The following is a 7,683-nucleotide window of genomic DNA, read 5'->3' as shown; positions in this document are numbered from 1 at the left end:
TTTACGGAGGTGGAAACTTTAAAAATGGAGCTTGTTGCATCTAAAACAAGAATGGAAAACTTAGAAGCTTAGATGAAGGCCACAAATAAAGGTATATACAATGTTCTTGTAGATATACGGAAAATCAATAGTACAACTATCAAGGCTGTGAATGACACAACAAAAGAGGTATGTCATATTTTTAGAATACTTTAATTTTTGTTAAAATGTTATATTTTTCAAGTTTTGATAGTATTAATATTGTTGTTTATATTCATTAGATCAAAGAAGTGTTGTTGGTGGAAAACAATCTGATTGAATACGTGTTGGGTGTCATGGATGCACAAAACTTGGAAAGCAATGTGGAAGGCAACAAAAGGAGAAGTATTTAATTTCTGAACTTTTACTTTTTGTCAATGGTTTGTATGAATATTTTGAACAATGATTTTTGGTTGTTTTGTTTTGTTTTGTGAATATTTTGAACAATGGTTTGGTTATTTTATTTTATGAATGTTATGAATGTTTTGGTTATTATTGTTTATTTATGAATAGTTTTGGTTATGAATGAGTTTTGGTTATTATTGTTTATTTATGAATATTATGATTATGATTTTATATTTTTTGCTTACATAATTTTTGAAAAGATTAAGATTATAGTTTATTCATATAGTTTAGTCTTTAAAAAATTACATTTTACATACATTTTTATAAACTATGCACTTTTTTAGGCATATTTTCCTAGGAAATTATTGCGAATAATATTGATGTTCAATGTCTAGTTCAATAACAATATGTTGAAATTATTTAAGAACTCTTGCCATGTTTGAGAGTGCAGTAAACTTTGCACTAAAATTTGTTCAACGTCGAATTGCTTTAAATCTTGCAATATTGATAATACGTTTTATTGCGAAAACTAGTGCAAAACGAATGACATTTATTGTAAATATTTTTCAACTCTCTGTTATAATTCATCTATTTGAGAGTGCAATAAATTTTGCTCTAAATTGTGTTCAACGCCGAATTGTTTTAATCCTTGTAATATGGATAATAAGCCTTATGGCGAAAACTAGTGCAAAATGAATGACATTTATAGTAAATATTTTGATTCACAAGTTTTCTAACCCACGGGAGAGATTTATTTAATTTTTTCGCCCTTTATTACGATTTTGGTGATTATTAATATTTGTGATCTTTTTAATTTAATTAAGTTTAAACTATACCATTTTATTTTTATGGGTTTTCACTATTTATTAAAATCTCGTGATTTAATATATTTCAAAATAAGTAAATATCATTCATTATCAAATAATATAAGAATTAGTAATTCACTTACTTATAGAACACAAATAAAGTTGTTTTTGTAAGATTAGTGTGTATTACATTATATCTCAAATAAATACCTGCAATTTAACTAGTATATCAAAATGGACTCCAGCCATTTTAAGTTTAATGTTACTTATTGAGAAAATTTATGTTAAAAATATATACATTCCAAGAATGTCTAGAACAGAGACATTGATGAAGAATTGAATTGAATTAGTTTAAGAGAAAAGAACCATTGATAATATTTATTTATGTATACTATATTATTTGAAAGTATTGAAATCAATTTTCTCAATTCAAATATAAGAGCTAACACACTAAGATAATTTAAGTAGCATAGTTCTTAAAAGATAAAAATTACGGAATCAATTCTCACTTAGAACATCATAAATTGAATTGAAGGAAATGATTGTTGGGTTAGAATATGATCTTTATTGATTTCATCTCTTAATTTATTGACCTAAAATTGTGATCATTCTGCAATTTCATATAATTCAAAGATTTTTACTTTAATTCTAGTGTTAGATTTACAAATTTGTATATCATTTTGATCCACTTTCGAGTTTCACATAATATCATGATCAATTCATCATTCAATCACATCTCAAGGTATATATAGTTCTAACTTTGAGATAAATGTTGAAATCAATTCTGTTAATTCTTCAAATTGACAGTTTCATAGCTAACATTAATTTGATCATCAAATCATTCAAACTCAATCAATTTAGTTTGTTTTAAGGAATGAAACCACAAATTAACATTCAAGAAAAACAAAAGAAATGTATCTTGGATCCATTTTCTCGAATTTCCTCTATACAAATTAGAAGAACCCATTTAAATATGATAGAGAATATCCAAAGTGAAACATAAATTTTTGGAAAATATCAATCCTTTTATGTTTATGACAATTCTCTCATCCTTAGGAAAGGGACACAATTGGTTTTGTGACAAACATCAATTTTTATTAATGAAACATCTTTTTCGAACATTCAATTTTAATTTGTTAAATGTTATTTTGTTTAGAAAAAATAAACATAAGATAAGATCCTACACTATTTTTAATTTCATACTTTATTCTTAAGCCACCATCCAACCTACAATAATATTGATACTCCAATTTACATACAACTTTAATTGGATATTCAATTAGGGTATTTTTAGTCTAGAAGATTCTCGAATTCATTTGATAAATTAGATATATCTACTTATATATATAAATTAGGTTTTGTTGCTCGTGAATAAGAAGAATAATTACTAAAAATTACATTGAGTCTGCATTAAAAACGACATTGTCCATCAATATGCAGTTCAGCGCTAAATGAAAATTAATGCATTGATAGTTGCTATCTAAATATGCATTTTTTACCCGAGAGCTGAAAATAATTACCAAATATTTCATTGGATCTACATTAAAAATGACATTGGCCTTCAATATATATTATTGCCAAAACTATTGCAGTTCAACGCTAAATGGAAATTAATGCATTGATAGTTGCTATCTAAATATGCATTTCTTACCTAAGAGCTGGAAAATAATTACCAAATATGACATTGGATCTGCATTAAAAACGGCATTGGCCTTCAATATATATTATTGCCAAAACTATTGCAGTTCAGCGCTATATTCCACTTTAATGCATAGGTAGTTGTAGAACTCTTTAGTCCGAAAATTAATTCGCGATAAGTATTTTTTAATGCAAAAATTATTGCAGTTACCTTTAGTCGATTTTTTTTAATATACCACGTAAATATTTTATTTGCGCCAAAACTCCCTCCCAAACGCAACACTTAGCCGATTACCTTCATTTCTCCCATTTCCTTCTCTCTCTCCAAACCCTCTCCTCCCATCGTCGCCCACATCTTAAACTCTAGCCTCCCCAAATACTAACCAAACCCCATCGTCGATTCTCTAATACATTGTCGATTCTCTAATACATCGCCGCCCACATCACCGACTCTCCAAACCCCGCCAAACCCTAAATCCCAATTATCCAATACCCGATTTTTTAATATCCTGCCGCCTCCCTTATCCAAACCCCTCCGCCCACAGATTTGCTTTTGTAGAAGACTTCGAATCTATTTGAAGACAGCAAATCTATTTGCTATTTGTAGATGATATATTCGCCTTCTTCTTCACGGTAACTATTCTTCTCATTCTTCTCACTTTGATTTCTCCTCATTCTATTTATACAAGACAGATTCACCTCCTTCTTTACGGTAACTATTCGTCTCATTCTAGTTTTCCTAATGTGTTATTGTTCTTATTAATCAATAGATCATCGGAGAAGCTTCTAGAGTAATATTTGTGTTCATCTTGAAGTCGAATAACTATAAATCACAAAGTAAGTTCTTCATATATATGATGCCTCTGTTTAAACTGTAACTGTAAACAAATTTTGTTTTTCTTGAAGTAAGTTCTTCATATATATATATATATATATATATATGATGCCTTAATAAGTAAGTTCTTGAAGTCAAATTTGTTAGAAATCTTGTCTTGAAATAAATTACAAAAATATATATCAAATGATGTACAAATAAATGAAATAAATAAAATATATGAAGAATAAAATCACCGATTGAGATGTTGATTTGAGACATGTGTTAGACACATTTCCCTTAAAACAGTTTCATCGTCTCCCATTTGTGCTGGAGCTTATCGTAGATGACTGTCTCCCAGGGTACAACGAATCCAGTAGTGATTTTGTACTAAAATTACTACTCGTCGAACTTGATCAGCGTACCTGAACTATCACCGAGTTTCAACGGAAATATCGAGCAAAGAACTCGAAGAACACTCACAAAACAAGAAGAAGACTTTTGAAATTCTAGAGTGAGAAAGAATGAAAATAATGAAGTAAGTTTTTGATTAAAGATGAGAGGTCTTATATTGTTGAAAAGTTAAACCATTAAATAAAATCATCATTTGATCAAACGGTTGGCATTGTTTTCCTCTTCATTACCTTAACGTTTTTCTCTTCATTATAGAGTAATTGTTTGCCAAAACAATTAAGGCATTTACAATTCAATACTAACGTTACATGGTTTTCCAATTTGTTAATAATAATATTAATTATCATAACAAATAATAATAATAAAAAACTCATGTAAGTTACACTACAAATTAACAACATTTTATTAATTGGTCATCAAGACATTTTAGATCAATTAATTTAAATTAATTTATTTAAATTATACATTTTGATCATCACCCTTTAATTCACGTTTAAATTTCATGTGAATTTGATTTGATTTTATTACCCACATTCTAATTTTCATTCATTAATAGAATTTATGAACTAGTTTAAAAATTCCAACAGAATTTTCATAGTTGTGTTTTTCTCTGCTGCATTGTGAACTCTGCCAATATGATGCCTTTGTTTAAACTGTAACTATAAATCAATTCCTAGATTGCTAAATATTATGATATATATATATTTTTTATGACTTATATGCTGCAATTCATTTATTTTGATTTATATGATGTTCATGATTTATATGCTACAATTCATATATTATGATTTATATGATGTTTATGATTTATATGCTCCATAAGAACTCATATATATGATTTATATGATATTTATATTACTTTAGGTGATGATTGTCATATTACTTTATTATCTTCAAGTCTATATTATGATTTATATGATGTTTATGATTTATATGATCCATAAGAACTCATATATATGATTTATATACTGTTTATATTACTTTAGGTGATGACTGGCATATTACTGTATTATCTTCAAGTCTATATTACTATTTTTATATTACTGTATTATTTTCATCTAATTGTAACTATTGAGATCATTCTTCTACAAATATAATTTCAAATAACTACTATATCCTTAGTGAATTCTCTTACCTAATATTTAATGTAATATGCTGAAGATTGGTAATTTCTTTATAAGAGATCTAGTATGCTTATACCTAATATGATGCTCTTAGGTGATTTGTTTTTGTTGATAGTTCAAGTCTAATATCATGCTTATAGCTAATATGATGCTCTTATGTGATTTGTTTGTGTTGACATATTAGTTACTATAAAATTATGTTATAGTTTAGGGTTGTTTGAATATCTTATTTAATTTCTAATACTGCAGTTTCTTCGACTTTAAGATCAAATATTTTAGTTTTAATTGGTTTTGTATTTCATATTAGTTGAACAGAGTATCTTACAATATGAGTAGACAATCTCAAAGAAAGCGGGATCTAAGTGAATCTGAATATACATAATCTGACGAAGTATGATTTGGTTGATAAAGTTGTAGTTTGATTAATAATGTTATTTATGTCTTTACAATGTTTATTACTTATTGTAGGATGTACGTGAATATTAATTTAGCGATAGAAGAACAAAAAATAACAAAGAGGTTCCAAAGACAAACTTTTATTTAGTAAGTTTCAAGTAATTAAGTTTTATGTTCAATATATGAGTTTTTTTAATATTGTTAAGTGATTTAAATCCATGTTTATGTTTTCAAATGATTTAGTTTTATGACCAATTTATAAGTTGTATAATGTTGTCAAATGCTATTGGAGAATGCACCATAATGGGTGTGATGGGTCTTGGGCTTCAAAAGCTGTAAGAAAATTAGAATTGTATATTGTTCAATCTAATTGCTCATTTTGTTGAATTAATACAGGTTTACAGAAATGGTTGGTGTGCTTCCTGCTCGCGAGGAAAGAAAAAATAGCGACAAGGTTGGAGAATGGATGGATTGAAGCTAGCATTATTATGAGCTATTTGGGAATGCCAATTTGTGTAAAATTTGGCAAGTTTTTGTTAATATTTTTGGCCATATTTATGGAACATGCATAAGTAGTTGATGAATTTAATTTGCAAATGTGTTTTGCAAATTTGTATTGAATTTATGTTGGTGTACTAAGAATTTTTACAAGAATCATTAATGATTATAAACTGGTTTTGGTTATTATTTATATACAAGAATTTGAATTCAATTGAATTACAATATTTGTTTTTGAAATAATGCACTGAAGGTTTCAAAAATTATGCAAATTTATTGCAAATTTTGAAAATATATTATTTAGAATTATGCAAATTGTGCATTACAAATAATGCAAATGAAGTTGTATCGATTATTGTTAATATTAATACAAAGTTGTGAATAAGGTAATTGCAGAAATAGTTGCAGTTTTATCAATAATATAATTGTATATGTGATAATGCGAAGAAAAGTTGCAGATATGTATAATGCAAATGATAATGCTATAATATACGAAAATACAATTTGAGTAATATAAATAGAATTTCAAACGAAATAATGCAAATCGAATTGCACATATATTTGTAATTGATTATGCAAATTATAAATATAGATATTGCGAAGATTATTGCAGTAAGAAATTTAATATATTATTGCAAAGAGTATTACGTAACTTAATTTTACAAGCTAATGTAGTTTTCATTGAATGTACGTTTTCATATAAAATGTGTAGATATTGCAGTATTTGTTGAATATAATTTTTTAGAAAGATGCAAATTTTATTACTTTATTTTCATATATTTGTTATATTGGCTATTGCGAAAATATTGCAGTTCATAATTTTATACGTTAGTGCAGTTTTGTTGAGTATATTTTTATTGTTAAATAGATTTATCTTATTGGAATTTCTATTACAAAATAATAAATTTATTAATAATATATATTGCAAATTTTATGATAAATATATTTTAACCATGGTTAGCTACAGATTTTCAGAAAAAAAATGAACTTTCTGCAATATCTTTATATTTAGTAGAAATTTTGTTAAAACAGTTAGTGTAAACATTAATGCAAATTTGCAACCAGAGATTTACAATATTTTTCGGTAATTACAAATATGGTTGCGAATTCCGACATAATGTTAAGACAATTGCTAAAGACCGTTTTTAATACAAAGAGAGTTGCGGGACACTTGTTGCAAGTGAACAATTTTTTTTTGGGTAGAGAATGCCTCTTTATTTATTTCAAAAAGTGTAGTTGTTATAGTAAACATTGTAAATAAAATAATAATCTTATTAAGTTTAAACCTATAATCTAGACTAAGACTACAGTCAGAAGTTATTTAAAATATTAAAAGAAAAAAATAATAAAGTATGATTTTGAGTAAGTAATGAATTTTTGAGTAATAATATTTAAAAATATTAATATATATAAATAAAATAAAATAAATAATATTTTAATTTATAAATTAAGTGATATAATGAATAAAAAAGATGGATGAAATGAGGTTGGAATTGTTTGAATTATTCAAATAACTTAAACCAACAGGTATAAAAACTATAACTACTAGGGAAAAATATTAAAATATTTGGAGGTTTATACTAGGATTTAAAGACAACCGACTTCAACCATCCTTAGATCAACTCCAATC

Source organism: Impatiens glandulifera, chromosome 1 (genome assembly GCF_907164915.1).
Source record: "Impatiens glandulifera chromosome 1, dImpGla2.1, whole genome shotgun sequence".
In the NCBI taxonomy this organism is placed as follows: Eukaryota; Viridiplantae; Streptophyta; class Magnoliopsida; order Ericales; family Balsaminaceae; genus Impatiens; species Impatiens glandulifera.
Note: the sequence above shows the minus strand (reverse complement) of the source record.